The following is a 17314-nucleotide window of genomic DNA, read 5'->3' on the forward strand; positions in this document are numbered from 1 at the left end:
TTTTCTTTTGCAGTTTTTGGAAATTGTGTTGTACAATAATTATTTTCTTTTTGAAGATTCTTTCTTTTTGCAATTACAGGGGACAGCCATGGGCTTCAATGTCGCACCCAATTATGCCAATATTTTTATGAATTCCTTTGAGGAAAAATGTGTTTTTTAAAATGATTTGTTTCGTCAATGTGGCGCCACCTGTTTTTTAAAATGATTTGTTCTGTCAATGTGGTGCCACCTGGTGGCACTACATTGACGATATTTTTGGTATATGGGTTGGTGACATTGGAGCCCTGGCGCTATTTGTGGATGAACTGAATAGGTCTACTAACCATATTAAGTTTAAATTGACATGGTCTGAAACCAGGATAGATTTTTGGATGTATCTGTAATTAAACAAGGGGCTGGATTTTGCAATGATATTTATTGCAAAGAGACGGACTGTAACAGCCTCTTGAAATATGACAGTGCCCATCAACAGTCTCTTATTAAGTCATTGCCCCATATCCAGCTTCTTAGGGTGAGAAAGATTGTCTCAGATAAAAATGTTGTTCCTTTGAGGTTGGAGGAAATGGGCAACACATTTCTTGCAAGGGGTTACTTTGATAGATCAGGTTATCACTGAGGTTAAGTCTGTCCCAAGAAATGAATTGATAAGTAAGAAAGTGACCATTGTAAAGGACAAGAGGCTAACCTCTATATCCAAACACTGCCAGGAAAGCAATCAATTACTAAAATAATATGAAAACATTGGTATTTATTGGGGGAATGTATGTCAGAGATAGAGGAATTTAAGCGGCCTCCAATACCAGCTTTCAAGAGAAGCAAGAACTTGAGGGATGCCCTTATAAGAGCTGACATAGGCCCTAAGAAAACTTTGAAGTAGTCCTTTATTTCTGATAAGAATTTAGGATGCTTTCCCTGCCTTGGCTGCGTCAACTGTGGTTCGGTTATTAAGGGGCCATATTTTACTCATCCATTGACTGGATACAAATTTAGACATAATGCACATTATACGTGTCTTACACCTTATGTTGTTTATCTTATTAAATGCCCTTGTGGGCGTGGCTACATAAGAGAGACCACTAGATGCATTAAAGATTGCATAAGTGAGCATAAGAGCAACATAAGGTGTAAGGTTGTAACTGCCCCAGTTGTTGCCCACTTTCTGGAATTTGGCCACCAGATTAACCAATTGCGTTTTCAGGTGATTGAGAGGGTTGATATACCCAGGCGAAGGGGCAATAGAGAATTGCTCTTAAAATAGCATTTTAACAGGTTTTCTGGATATTTAGATTAGATACCATGGAACCTAAAGGATTACATAAAGAAATCAATTGATCTGTTTTTTTATTAACATATGAATTATAGCTTTATTTAAAGGGACACTGAACCCAATTTTTTTTCTATCCTGATTCAGATAGAGCATGCAATTTTAAGTAACTTTCTAATTTTCTCCTATTATCAAATTATTTTCATTCTCTTGGTATCTTTATTTGAAATGCAAGAATGTAAGTTTAGATGCCGGCCCATTTTTGATGAACACACTGTGTTGTTCTTGCTGATTGGTGGGTAAATTCACCTACCAATAAACAAGTGCTTTCCATGGTCTGAACCAAAAAAATAGCTTATATGCCTTCTTTTTCAAATAAAGAAAGCAAGAGAATGAAGAAAAATTGATAATAGGAGTAAATTAGAAAGTTGTTTAAAATTGCATGCTCTATCTGAATCATGAAAGAAAAAAATTGGGTTCAGTGTCCCTTTAACAATTCTGCATTGGGCCTTTGAAAATGTTAAAAATGTATAAATGTTAAAAATGTTTCATATGTTTGCTTTCTAAGGGTTTCTCGCTGGATACACTTTCCTAGCTACAATGTTACATTTAGGATGTTAGGCATCATGTTTTTAACTATTTTATCAAATATGTGTGTTTTCTTGATTTTTTACATATTCTCTGCCTTTGTTATCAATTGAATTGTAATTAACTAATCATTGTAATAGATTTATTGAAACTGCTATAAATTAAGGCATTGAATACAGAATGATATCACATGACTAAGGGGACCGCCCCAAAACGTTGTGTTCTATGTTGATTCCCATGCTTCAGTAATAAAGGGATTTTTATTTTTGTATACAGCATTTTTGCCTTTTTTATGGTAAGGGGTTGTGTCAGTGCCCATGCCATGGGTAACTTGCACATCTGTGAGGGCACCATTAATGCAGAAAAATATGTATACATTTTGGAGCAACATATGCTGCCATCCAGATGTCATCTTTTCCAAGGACATCCGTGCATTTTCCAGCAGGACAATGCCAAACTGTATTCTGCCCGGATTACAAGCGCATGGTTGCATAAGCAGAGAGTGCGGGTGCTAGCATGGCCTGCCTGTAGTCCTGACCTGTCTCCAATTGACAATGTATATTGCGCAAAATAAGACAACGAAGTCCCCGTACAGTCGTGCAGCTGAAGAGAATTATAATGGATGAATGGGGGGAAATTCCGCTTGCTAAATGTAACCAACTGGTTTCTTAATAAGTGTTATTAAAAGCAAAGGTGATGTTGCACTGTGGTAAACAGTAGACTGTCCCAATTTTTTCAGAACATGTTGCAGTCATCAAATATGAAATGAGTGTATATTTTCAAAAATGCCTTAAATTCACAACATCAAATAATGTGTTAATAATGTGTTTTCAATGTAATACAGAGTGAATTGAATTTTTTAATTACTCTTTTTTTTTTCATTTTCCATACTGGACAACTTTTTTGGAGTTGGGGTTGTATATAGGGGCAGATTATGAGTGGAGCCCCAAACGTTTGCGTGCAAACAATATCGGCCTCGATCCGATATACAGCGTCGCCCGCAGAAGCCGGCAACGCCAAAATTTGCGCGGGTTTGGTATCCTATATATGGCGTAACCTAGAAGTTATATTCAAATATTTCTGCCTTCGCCCGTAGTTTTTTGGGCCATAGGCAGGTATACCAAACCCGCGCAGTTTGGTATCCAATATACAGTGTAAGGACTTACGTGGCGAAAATGGAGAAATCTTACTCCATTTTCACCTCGCCACAAAATGCAGCCGTAGTAAGCCTTACGCTGTCTATTGGAGCCCTGTAACTCCCTAAACTAGCTGCTAAATAAAACCTAACACCTAACGCATGCGCAATGTATATATACCTGTCAACCGTGATCCCCCGCCGCAATCCCTAATAAAGTATTTAACCCCTAAACCGCCGCTCCCGGACCCCGCCGCCACCTACATTAAAAGTATAACCCCCTAATGTGATCCCCCTATACCGTCGCCAGCTACATTACATAACCCTAATGTGAGCTCCTACCCCGCCGCCAGCTATATTAAACTACCCCCTAATGTGAGACCCTTACACCGCCGCCAGCTACATTAAACTACCCCCTAATGTGAGCCCCTTACACCGCCGCCAGCTACATTAAACTACCCCCTAATGTGAGCCCCTTACACCACCGCCAGCTACATTAAACTACCCCCTAATGTGAGCCCCTTACACCACCATCAGCTACATTAAACTACCCCCTAATGTGAGCCCCTTACACCGCCGCCAGCTATATTAAATGTATTAACCCCTAATCTAATCCTCCTACACCGCCGCCAGCTATATTAAATTAATTAACCCCTAATCTAATCCCCCTAAAGTAATCACCTCTATTACCAGCCCTTTGCGTGACATTGCCCCAAGGTAACAGCTCTATTGCCAGCCCTTAAAAGGGCTTTTTGCGGGGCATGCTCCAAAGAATTCAGCTCTTTTAACAGCCTTTAAAAGGGCTTTTTGCGGGGCATTGTCACAAAGAAATCAGCTCTTTTGCCTATAATCTAAATCCCCCTACACCGCCGCCACCTATAATAAATGTATTACTCCCTAATCTAATCCCCCTACACCGCCGCCACCTATATTAAATAGATTAACCCCTAATCTAATCCCCCTACACCGCCGCCAGCTATATTAACTATATTAACCCTAATTATATTAGGGTTAATATAGTTAATATAGTTATTATATTATATATTAACTATATTAACCCTAATTATATTAGGGTTAATATAGTTAATATCGTTATTATATTATATATATATTAAGTATAATAACCCTATCTAACTCTAACATCCCTAACTAAATTCTTATTAAAATAAATCTAAAATATTAATATTATTAATTAAAATATTCCTATTTAAATCTAAATACTTACCTATAAAATAAACCCTAAGATAGCTACAATATAATTAATAATTACATTGTAGCTATTTTAGGGTTTATATTTATTTTAAAGGTAACTTGGTATTTATTTTAACTAGGTACAATAGCTATTAAATAGTTAATAACTATTTAATAGCTACCTAGTTAAAATAATTACCAATTTACCTGTAAAATAAATCCTAACCTAAGTTACAAATACACCTACACTATCAATAAATTAAATAAACTACAAATATCTAAACTAAACTACAATTAAATAAACTAAACTAAATTACAAAAAAAAAAAACACTAAATTACAAAAAATAAAAAAAGATTACAAGATTTTTAAGCTAATTACACCTATTCTAAGCCCCCTAATAAAATAATAAAGCCCCTCAAAATAAAAAAAATTCCCTACCCTATTCTAAATTAAAAAAAGTTAACAGCTCTATTACCTTACCAGCCCTTAAAAGGGCCTTTTGCGGGGCATGCCCCAAAGAAATCAGCTCTTTTGCCTGTAAAAAAAAACACAATACCACCCCCCAACATTACAACCCACCACCCACATACCCCTATTCTAAACCCACCCAAACCCCCCTTAAAAAAAACTAACACTACCCCCCTGAAGATCTCCTTACCTTGTCTTTACCTAGCCGGGCAGAACTCTTCATCCGATCCGGGCGATGTCTTCAATCAAGCGGCAGAGAAGAAGTCTTCCATCCGGGCGATGTCTTCAATCAAGCGGCAAAGAAGAGGTCCTCCATTGGGGCGAAGTTTTCTTCCAAGAGGCATCTTCAATCTTCTTTCTTCGCTCCTCCGACGCGGAACATCCATCCGGCACGACGACTTTTAGACGAATGAGGTTCCTTTAAATGACGTCATCCAAGATGGCGTCCGTCAAATTTCGATTGGCTGATAGGATTCTATCAGCCAATCGGAATTAAGGTAAAAAAATCTGATTGGCTGATTGAGTGGTTTAAAGGGGTTAATAACTTTATTAGGTGGCGGCGGGGTCCGGGAGCGGCGATTTAGGGTTTAATGCATTTATTATTAGGAGAGTGAGGGGGGATAGCGGATAGAGGGTTAGACATGTTGGGCTATGTTTAGGTTGCGTTACATGGCCCCTTTAAATGTTTAATTAGTCATTACCTAATTTTCAGGCTTATTGTACTCTGCAGAATCACTATTTATATTTGTTTCCCCAGCTACCCACTTACAAACATATATATGCTAAAAGGGACAGTAAATTCAAAATTAAACATAATTAAGATAGAGCATGTATTTTTAGCATCTTTCCAATTTCCTTCTATAATAAAAAATTACTTAGTTATCTCAATATGCTTTGTTAAAGACTATATCATATAGGCTCATGAACAGCAATGCGCTACTGGGAGATAATGATTGGTGGCTGCACATATATGCCTCTTGCCATTGACTAGCAGCTATTGGTAGTCTATTGTTCTTCCTGAGACTACCTAGATGTACTTTTTTAGAAAGTATACCAAGTTAATAAAGCAGAACCTATATATTCCCTATTACATTTTTGCTTATGTGGTACAGGGAATCCACGTTTTAAAAACACAGGATGTAAAATTATAGCGAGTATTTCAGAAGATGGCATCATGTAAATAGCCAGGTCGACAGCCCTCTATGTTCCTAGGGAGTTCCTTACATTCAGAAAATAGAAATCGGGTGCTAGGTGTAATTGTGTAATGCCTAAAGGAGTGCAGAGCTTCATTGGAAGATTTTTAGTTATTTCAAGGGAATCCATTCACAACACGCACAATATTTTCTATTGGCAACGGACTGCATGCTGTGAAAAATGGGAATCTGGTTGAAAAAAAAAAAAAAGAGATTTCCCAATAATATTTAACACAAATTTTACATTTATATGCCTATATATAAAATAACTAACATAACCAATCTCTTCATGAATTTTCTCTTGGTATTCAAGAAATGTAAGTAAATACAGGAAACACCATCGGACAGCCGATGAAAAGGTGTCAAAACCTAGGTATAAAACCAGAAAGGTTGTTAATGTGTTATTTTTATTTTAATTATTGCTGGGAGCCCAATATCTGAATTCATATATCGATATGTTTGGTTGTGAGGTAGCAGTTGTTTTTCATCTCTTCCTTATGTACAGTGATGAATATGCCTTCATAGAATTTAAAAACTAATCATAGAGTAAGAATAAATAAATGGCATCTTAACAAAGAGACAGAATATACACCATGCTTTATACTGCATAATTACAATACCTGATTGTCATTGTGATAGCAAACAGTATGTCATGATTGTCAATTTTAAAGTATAGTGATTTGTGTGACATTTTGTTAGTATTTGGTTAGAGCTATCACTTGGAGTAGTGCTAAGTTAGAGTTATGGTAAGGGCAACCATGCTTGCTGCTTTTCCCTGAAATTAATGGCAATCATTTGCTTCTGCAAGGTATGTGTGGCGAGTGACATAGCATCATTTTCTGCATCCACAAAGTTTTTTGCATTACCTTTTTCTCATTCTAAAGGGATTCCCTGTTATTGTAGAAGATAAAAGTGCACATAAAAGGACCCCATACTTAAAGTTGCAGATTCTTTGTGGTTCATCCTACAAGATGTTGTGGAAATTTAGCCCAAATAGGTACGTGCCAGTTGGAGAAATAACAGAGACCAGACCAAATTATCCAGACATTGGTTAATCCTTTACTGGCAGATCTTTTATTTACTGCTAGCAGGACTTACCTTACAGACAGAAGAGAAGCAGCTTTGGCTATGATTGACAGCTTATATACTAGTAACAGTCATAGATAAGCAAAATATATGTAATTGGCTATTGCTACTTACACCACACTGTATCACAAGCAGAGGCAAGACAAAGGCGGTTAGCGGAAAACAAAGGAAAGATTTGTTTATTTTAGTAAAACGTACGGCCAGATTACAAGTTTTGCGTTATGAGGGGTGCGGTACTAATTTGCACGTTATTTTTACCGCTCACTTACCTACAGCGCTGGTATTACAGGTTTTACTAAACCCGGCGTTAAAAGGAAGGAAGTGAGTGTAGAGCAAAATTGTGCTCCATACCGCACTCCAATACCAGCGCTGCTTATGTCAGCGGTAAGCTGATTGTACATGCTTGTGCACAATTTCCCTGTAGACATCAATGGGGAGAGCCGGCTGAAGAAAAGCCTAACACCTGCAATAAAGCAACGTAAAGCTCTGTAACGCAGCCCCATTGATTCCTATGGGGAAACTAAATTTATGTTTACACCTAACACCCTAACATGAACCCCGAGTCTAAACACCCCTAATCTTACACTTATTAACCCCTAATCTGCCGCCCCCGACATCACCAACACCTACATTATATTTATCAACCCCTAGTCTGCGGCTCCTGATATCGCCGACACCTACGTTATACTTATTAAACCCTAATCTGCTGCCCCCAACATTGCCGACAGCTACATTATATTTATTAACCCCTAATCTCTCACCCCCAATGTCACCGCAACCTACCTACACTTATTAACCCCTAATCTGCTGCTCCGGACATCGCTGCACACTATAATAAACATATTAACCCCTAAACCGCCGCACTCCCGCATCACAAACATTAGTTAAATATTATTAACCCCTAATCTGCGGCCCCAACGTCGCCGCCACTATACTATATTTATTAACCCCTAAACCTAAGTCTAACCCTAACTCTAACACCCCCTAATTTAAAAATAATTGAAATAAATCTAAATAAAACCTACAATTAATAACTAAATAATTCCTATTTAAAACTAAATACTTACCTATAAAATAAACCCTAGGATAGCTACAATATAACTAATAGTTACATTGTATCTAGCTTAGGTTTTATTTTTATTTCACAGGCAAGTTTGTATTTATTTTAACTAGGTAGAATAGTTACTAAATAGTTATTAACTATTTACTAACTACCTAGCTAAAATAAATACAAATTTACCTGTAAAATAAAACCTAACCTAAGTTACACTTAACACCTAACCTTACACTACAATTAAATAAATTACCTACATTAAATACAATTAACTAACGGCCAGATTACGAGTTTTGTGTTAGGAGCTGTGCGGTGCTAATGAGCAGTTTTTTCTCACCGCTCACTTACCTACAGCGCTGGTATAAAAGGTTTTTACAAACCCGGCGTTTAAAGGCAAAAAGTGAGCGTAAAGCAAAATTGAGCTCCTTACCAGCGCTGCTTAAAGGGACACTGAACCCAAATTTGTTCCTTTGTAATTCTGAAAGAGCATGCAATTTTAACTTTCTAATTTACTCCTATAATCATTTTTTCTTCGTTCTCTTGCTATCATTTGTTTAAAAAGAAGGCATCTAAGCTTTGTTTTGGTTTCAGTACTCTGGACAGCACTTTTTTACTGGTGGATGAATTTATCCACCAATCAGCAAGGACAACCCAGGTTGTTAAAAAAAAAAATGGGCCGGCATCTAAACTTACATTCTTGCATTTCAAATAAAGATACCAAGAGAATGAAGATAATTTGATAATAGGAGTAAATTCGAAATTTGATTGAAATTTCATGTTCAATCTGAAATCACGAAATTCAATTTTTGGGTACAGTGTCTCTTTAAATCAGCGGTGAGCTGGTCGTACGTACTCGTGCACAATTTCCCCATAGACATCAATAGGGAGAGCCGGCTGAGAAAAAGTCTAACACCTGCAAAAAAGCAGCGTAAAACTCAGAAACGCAGCCCCTGACATCGCAGACACCTACATTATTCTTATTAACCCCTAATCTGCCGCTCCAGACACCGCCACCACCTACATTATACTTATTAACCCCTAATCTGCCTCTCCGGACATCTCCGCCACCTACATTATATTTATTAACCCCTAATCTGCTGCCCCCAACATCGCTGACACCTACATTATATTTATTAACCCCTAATCAGCCGCCCCCAATGTCGCCGCAACCCACCTACACTTATTAACCCCTAATCTGCCACCCCCAACGTCGTTGCCACTATATTAAATGTATTAACCCCTATATCTAAGTCTAACCTTAACACCCCCTAACTTAAATATAATTTAAATAAATCTAAATAAAATTACTATCATTAACTAAATTTTTCCTATTTAAAACTAAATACCTATAAAATAAATCCTAAGGTAGTTACAATATAACTAATAGTTACATTGTATCTAGCTTAGGGTTTATTTTTATTTTACAGGCAAGTTTGTATTTATTTTAACTAGGTAGAATAGTTGGTAAATAGTTATTAACTATTTAATAACTATCTAGCTAAAATAAATACAAATTTACCTGTAAAATAAAACATAACCTAAGTTACAATAACACCTAACACTACACTATAATTAAATAAATTCCATACATTAAATACAATTAAATAAATTAAATTAAATTAACTAAATCACAAAAAAACCCACTAAATTACAGAAAATAAAAAACAAATTACAAGATATTTAAACTAATTACACCTAATTTAATAATCCTATCAAAATAAAAAAAATCCCCCCCAAAATAAAAAAAAACCCTAGCATAAACTAAACTATCAATAGCCCTTAAAAGGGCCTTTTGCTGGGCATTGCCCCAAATAAATCAGCTCTTTTACCTGTAAAAATAAATACAAACAACCCCCCAACAGTAAAACCCAACACCCACACAACCAACCCCCAAATAAAATCCTAATTAAAAAAACCTAAGCTCCCCATTGCCCTGAAAAGGGCATTTGGATGGGCATTGCCCTTAAAAGGGCATTTAGCTCTATTGCAGGCCCAAAGCCCTAACCTAAAAAATAAACCCATCCAATACATTCTTAAATAAATCCTAACACTAACCCCCAAAGATTCACTTACCGGGAGAAGTCTTCATCCAAGCAGCAAGATGTCCTCAACGAAGCCGGCAGAAGTGGTCCTCCAGACGGGCAGAAGTGGTCCTCCAGATGGGCAGAAGTCTTCATCCAGACAGCATCTTCTATCTTCATCCTTCCGGCACGGAGCGGGTCCATCTTCAAGACATCCGACGTGGAGCATCCTCTTCTTCCAACGGACTAATGACGAATGAAGGTACCTTTAAATTACGTCATCCAAGATGGCGTCCCTTAGATTCCGATTGGCTGATAGAATTCTATCAACCAATCGAAATTAAGGTAGAAAAAATCCTATTGGCTGATTGGATCAGCCAATAGGATTGAACTTCAAATCAGCCAATAGGATTCTTTCAACCTTAATTCCGATTGGCTGATAGAATTCTATCAGCCAATCGGATTCTAAGGGATGCCATCTTGGATGACATCACTTAAAGGAACCTTCATTCGTCGGGTAGTTGTCGGCAGTAGAGGATGCTACGCGTCGGATGTCTTGAAGATGGACCCGCTCCACGCCGGATTCATGAAGATAGAAGATGCCGTCTGGAGGACCACTTCTCCCAGCTTGCATGAAGACTTCTCCCGGCTTCGTTGAGAACTTCTTGCCGCTTTGCTGAGGACTACTCCCGCCTTCGTTGAGATTGGATGTCCGGTCTTCAAAAGTGTAAGTGGATCTTCAGGGGTTAGTGTTAGGTTTTTTTTAAAGGACCAGTCAACACATTAGATTTGCATAATCAACAAATGCAAGATAACAAGACAATGCAATAGCACTTAGTCTGAACTTCAAATGAGTAGTAGATTTTTTTATAACAAATTTCAAAGTTATGTATATTTCCACTCCCCTTGTACCATGTGATAGCAATCAGCCAATCACAAATGCATATACGTATAGTCTGTGAATTCTTGCACATGCTCAGTAGGAGCTGGTAACTCAAAAAATGTAAATATAAAAGACTGTGCACATTTTTTTAATGGAAGTAAATTGGAAAGTTGTTTAAAATTACATGCTGTATCTGAATCATGAAAATTTAATTTAACCTGAGTGTCCCTTTAAGGATTTATTGGGTGGGTTTTATTTTTAGGTTAGGGGTTTGGGCTGCAATAGAGCTAAATGCCCTTTTAAGGGTAATGCCCATCCAAATGTCCTTTTCAGGGCAATGGGGAGCTCACGTTTTTTTAGTTAGGATTTTATTTGGGGGGTTGGTTGTGTGGGTGGTGGGTTTTACTGTTGGGGGGGAATGTTTGCATTTTTTTTTTTTTACAGGTAAAAGAGTTGATTTCTTTGGGGCAATGTCCCGCAAAAGGCCCTTTTAAGTGCTATTGGTAGTTTAGTTTAGTTTAGGCTAGGTTTTTTTTTTTGGGGGGGGGGGTTTATAGGGCTTTTAGATTAGTTGTAATTAGTTTAAATATCTTGTAATTTGTTTTTTATTTTGTGTAATTTAGTGTTTTTTTTTTTTTGTAATTTAGGTAATTGTATTTAATTTATGTAATTGTATTTAATTTAGGTAATTTATTTAATTGTAGTGTAAGGTTAGGTGTTAGTGTAAGACAGGTTAGGTTTTATTTTGCAGGTAAATTTGTATTTATTTTAGCTAGGTAGTTAGTAAATAGTTAATAACTATTTAGTAACTATTCTACCTAGTTAAAATAAATACAAATTTAGCTGTGAAATAAAAATAAAACCTAAGATAGCTGCAATGTAACTATTAGTTATATTGTAGCTAGTTTAGGATTTATTTTATAGGTAAGTATTTAGTTTTAAATAGGAATTATTTAGTTATTAATAGTAGGTTTTATTTAGATTTATTTTAATTATATTTAAGTTAGGGGGTGTTAGGGTTAGGGGTAGACTTAGGTTTAGGTGTTAATAAGTTTAGTATAGTGGCGGCGACTTTGGGGGTGGCAGATTAGGGGTTAATAATTGTAGGTAGGTTGCGGCGATGCTAGGGACAGCAGATTAAGGTTTAATAATATTTAACTAGTGTTTGCGATGTGAGAGTGCGGCGGTTTTGGGGTTAATATATTTATTATAGTGGTGGCGATTTCCAGAGCAGCATATTAGGGGTTAATAATTTTATTTTAGTGTTTTCAGTGCGGGAGGGCCTCGGTTTAGGGGTTAATAGGTAGTTTATGGGTGTTAGTGTACTATTTAGCACTTTAGTTATGAGTTTTATTCTACAGCTTTGTAGTGTAAAACTCATAACTACTGACTTTGGAATGCATTACGAATCTTGCGGGATAGGCTGTACCGCTAACTTTTTGGCCTAAAAAAAAAAGCTTGTAATACCGGCGCAATGGAAGTCCCATTGAAAAAAGACTTTATAAAAATTAGGACACACAGGGATAGGCTGTACCGCTAACTTTTTGGCCTAAAAAAAAAAAACTTGTAATACCGGCGCAATGGAAGTCCCATTGAAAAAAGACTTTACAAAAATTGCGTAAGTTGATCTGTGGTACGGCCAAAAAAGTGTGCGGGACAGCTGTACCTACAAGACTCGTAATAGCAGCAGTAGTAAAAAAGCAGCGTTATGAGGCTTAACGCTGCTTTTTTACTCATAACGCAAAACTCGTAATCTAGCCGTAAGTTTACTTTTGCTACATTTCATGTCACATGAATTACCTGCAGACAATCCATGTGACATGCATCTTGGGAAAATGGAGTTTCATAAAACAGTAGTAAGTGTAGGTCAAAGCAGACTAATAACAAATATTATATAACTAATACAAATAATATTTTTTGTGGGAAAGTTTGATTATTTATTTGTATCAATTGTATTTGTTTTATACTTGACATTTCTAAAAAAAGGATTTGGGTTTAATTTAACCGTTGCAAGAATATGACTAATGCTCACCTGCACCAAATACATTAGTCACAGGGGATAAAATATGTGCATCTGATAAAGTGAAAGTTTTATCTTTCAATCTTCTTTCATTGCAGATATAAATAAGGGCATCTAAGAAAAGAAAGGACACTTGTTTATGCATTAACAAGTTTCATTACTTATGATATTTTTGTGGTATGAAAAACAGAACATAATTTTTTTCAGTCAAATAAGACACACTGGTGGCACTCAGAATAGGTAACAGTACCTTATTATTACAGTGAGCAACGTTTCAGGGCTCCTGCCCCTTTATCAAGCTGAAATTATGTGTATGACAAACAACATTTATAGGCAGTACATGAAACAGAGGTAACCAATCACATGTCAAGGGGAGGAGTTAGCCAATAATGAGATCACACATGACATAATCCCAGCATAATCACAAAGCATTCTTAACCCATTCTCTCCCAATGTAAAAAGTGTCACCACATTAAAAACAAGTGCTGCAAGTTGCTATATATACAAGGGGAAAGTCCCAAAGGCCTATATTATACCTACAATGGTGGAAGCAGGTCAAATTCCCTGTTAAGTCCCTTGGGAAACATAGTGTCTAGTCTCCAAATCCACCTAGCTTTCCTATGTAAAAGGTACTTGGCCCTATCTCCCCCTCTTGTGCACCTGGGGGCATGGCCAATGATCATGAACCTAAGTTGGCTAGCTTAGTGGCCTTTTCCAATGAAATGTGCAGGAACTGGGAGGTGTGCAGTTCTGTCATTTCTAATAGTTGACTTGTGTTGTCATATAAGGTCCTTGGCCTTCTTGGTCGTTTCCCCTACATATAATACCCCACACAGGCATTTTAGCGCATAAACCACATTGGTTGAATTGTATGTATAATATCCCTTAACAAGGAATTGTCTGCCAGTATATGGGTGTGAAATTATCCCCCCTTATTTACACTGCTACATTGGGTGCACCCCAAACAAGGAAAAGTGCCATTCTTAGGTGTGCCAAGAAACTTCTGTCTGGGAGCTTTCTCAGGGCCTTGGCAGGGCATAGCATGCACTAACCTTCTGCCTATAGTGTTACCCCTGTGATATGCTGCTCTAGGGATGGTTTGGAATTCTTTAATCTCAGGGCATGCTTCCTTAAGTAAAGACCAATTTTTCTTAATTAACTTAGAAACTTTCTGACTCGTAACATTATATGAGCTTACAAAATGTTTTCTCTTGAGTGAAAAAGTTGTATATCTCGTAGGGGGGTCTTTCAGGGATTGTCCAACTCCTGACTATCATAACCTAGTTGTTTAAATTTTCTCCTCATCTCAGAGACAATCCTATCTACCCAGATGAGCTGGGATTTGGGAATACTTTCAAAGACTCTTGGGGGATGAAAACTCTTGTGATGTAGTAAGGTATTTCAATCTGTGAGTTTTACGAACAGGTCAGTGGTTAAAGAGCCATTATGCTTTGAAACCATTGTGAAAAGAAACTCTAGCCTTTGGTAATCCTCTTTACAGCTACATTTTAAGAAAGGGATCACATTCTCAATATTATCTCTTAGCTCTGTCAGTTTGTCAGTGGGGCCCCGCCATACAATGAACAAATCATCAATGTAGCGGAACCACCCCTTGCAATACTGGGTATACAGTGGATCACCATAGATCACTCTTTCTTCAATAGAGTCCATGACCAAACAGGCATAGGCTGGGACCACAGGGAGAAATACCCGAAAGACCCCCCTAAGAGATATACAACTCCTTCACCCAAGATAATTAATTTTGTAAGCTCATATAATGTTATGAGTCAGAAAGGGAGTGTATTCGATCAGGTGGATTGATGTCCGCAATTTAACTCATATTGGCTGAGAGCTAATGAATTTCTATTGGCTAATCAAATCAGCCAATAGTATTTCAGTGGCTCTCATCCTATTGGCTGATTTGAACAGCAAATAGGATTTCAGTAGCTCTCATCCTATTGGCTGATTTGAATTTGAAAAATCAAATCAGCCAATAGGAATGTAAGGGACACCATTTTGAAAAGGCTACTTTGCATTGAAGATGCAGTGTATGGCGGTGACCGTATGAAGAGGATGCTCCGCGACGGATGTACCCGCTCCGCCAGGATGAAGATAGAAGACGCCACCGGGATGAAGATAGAAGACGCCACCTGGATGGATGAAGACCTCGCCACCTGGATGTCTGGACTTCAGAAACTGTGAGTGAATCTTCGGGGGTTAGTGTTAGTTTTTTTGAAAATCTTTCTGGGTGTGTTTTTTTTTAGATTAGGGTTTGTAAAAGAGCTACATGCCCTTTTCAAGGCAATGTAAAAGAGCTGAATACCCTTTTAAGGGCAATGCCCATGCAAATGCCCTTTTCAGGGCAATGGGTAGCTTAGGTTTTTGTTAGAGTTAGTTTTTTTTATTTTGGGGGGTGGGTTGGGTAGTGGATTTTACTGTTGGGGGGGTCTTTGTATTTTTTTTTCAGGTAAAAGAGCTGGATTTCTTTAGGGCAATGCCCTACAAAAGGCCCTTTTAAGGGCTATTGGTAGTTTATTGTAGACTAGGGGGTGTTTTTATTTTGGGGGAGCTTTTTTATTTTTATAGGGCCATTAGATTTTCAGTTTTGCATCAACAATCATGATAGGAAAATCAATAGTATCCAAGTTGAATAAATGCCTTATGGGAATACAAGAGGTCAGGCTACCCCAGTCTGTACATGTGCAAAGAGTTTGTGCTATATCTGAATATTAGTTTGTGATTCGTTAGCAATGGTTCTTTTGTTCTGGGGGCAGGAGCGGAACTAAGGCTGTCGCATCTGGGAGGGGGTCCCCAGCGTCCCACATTGTCCCCTGCCCTGACTGTGGAAGTTTTTTTGTTTTTTAAAACAAGTGTTTTATTTTGTAGGCAGCACAGCAGCACAATGAGTTGGGCCTGGGTCAGGAGGAAGTGGGAGCAAAATATTATGCTGGTGCAGGGTTTGGAGCAAAGAACTTGTGCTCGGCTGACCTGCCTGGGCCTAGGAGAATATCTGGCAGTGGCTTCCATCATTTAGAAGGTAATCTATTTATTTATTTTTATTATTTGTATTGAGCTTATTTTAATAGGGGGGGGGGGGTGTGGCAGTAGAGAGGTCAGAGAGCAGGAAAAGAAGCCCGCACACAGCAAATAGTTACAGAGGTGAGCGGCCACTTTGATTTTATAGCCTGGGGCTGCCTCTGCTGGATCTGGCATTTAATGTCTGCAAAAGTGTAGAGAGTGTCTGGGATCGGAATACTGGAGGAGTATTGTTATAGGGTGCTTGTGTCCATCGTCTGCTTCCTCTTCGCTGCGTTACCGTACGTTGCTGGTCTATTCCCTAGTTTTCACTTGCTGACCTTAAGCTCAGTATCAGCTGCCCCAAAGCCATTGCTCCTATAACGTAAATAGTAGTAAGCAAACTACTTTTGACCCGTACCCAGCGCATTTAGTACCTGGTGACCTCAGACTCAGTGTGCCATGTGCACACAGTAATAATTCCCATATGTGACCTGCTGGTTTCTGTGTGACTTGCTTATACCATATCCATGCCACAGTGTACTTACCTAAGCCCCAGTGTGTGAGCTGCTGCTTTATAACACTTCTGCATAACATTGCTATTTTAGATCATTTTCATAATATTTGCAGGTGCACTGGGTACTGTGGTCCACTGTACATAAAGATTTTTCTGTAAAAGAAATCAAGTATACAATCTATATTTCCTGGAATCCTCACCTCTTCATAACTAGAATGTGAAAGGATTAATAGAGCAAGTTATATCTGTAAAATAAAGATCTGAGGCTGCATAACATGTTTTATAAATACAACCAGGCAGCATCACGTTATACACACATTATATGTATATGAAATGATCTGGCACTGAGTGTTTACATTTTTTAATATTAAAAGCAAGTAGTATTCCCAAGTGAGAGGAGTTCGCCTCAGAGTAGCTCCTCATCTGTCTACTAAATTTTCAAATATGTACGAATAGTAATTTGGCAAAAGGGGGTTAATAGTCACTTAACTACTGAAGCTAAAGACTCCCTCATAAACAGTAAGACCGATTTGTAAGCGGGTCTAGTAGCATCGTCAGATAGTAGATACATCAGTAATTATATAACCTATAAAGAACCCTTACAATGGATCATTAGTTTCCATCTTATATTTTTAAATCAAATGAAAAATGACAGGTTACAAAAATAAATATTATTATTGCAGATAATGTATTAGACCCACTGACAGATGTTGTGCTGTAAGGTGCTGCTGTTTATGGCGTATGTGGGGTTAAAGGACATGTAGCTAAACAAAAGTATCAGAAGTGATCAGTACAGAACATTTAATGCACACGTTGTGTAAAAAGGCTGCACAACTTATGCAATAACAGTATGGGAGTGCAACGGCTCTACAGTTAC

At 37.7% G+C, this 17314-nt stretch overlaps 1 pseudogene; it reads right to left on the reverse strand.

The window, feature by feature from the left end:
• LOC128647191 (cytochrome P450 1A1-like) overlaps positions 1 to 17314 on the reverse strand; it is a 40882-nt pseudogene that overhangs the window by 17995 nt on the left and 5573 nt on the right.

Source organism: Bombina bombina, chromosome 2 (assembly GCF_027579735.1).
Source record: "Bombina bombina isolate aBomBom1 chromosome 2, aBomBom1.pri, whole genome shotgun sequence".
Taxonomy (NCBI): domain Eukaryota; kingdom Metazoa; phylum Chordata; class Amphibia; order Anura; family Bombinatoridae; genus Bombina; species Bombina bombina.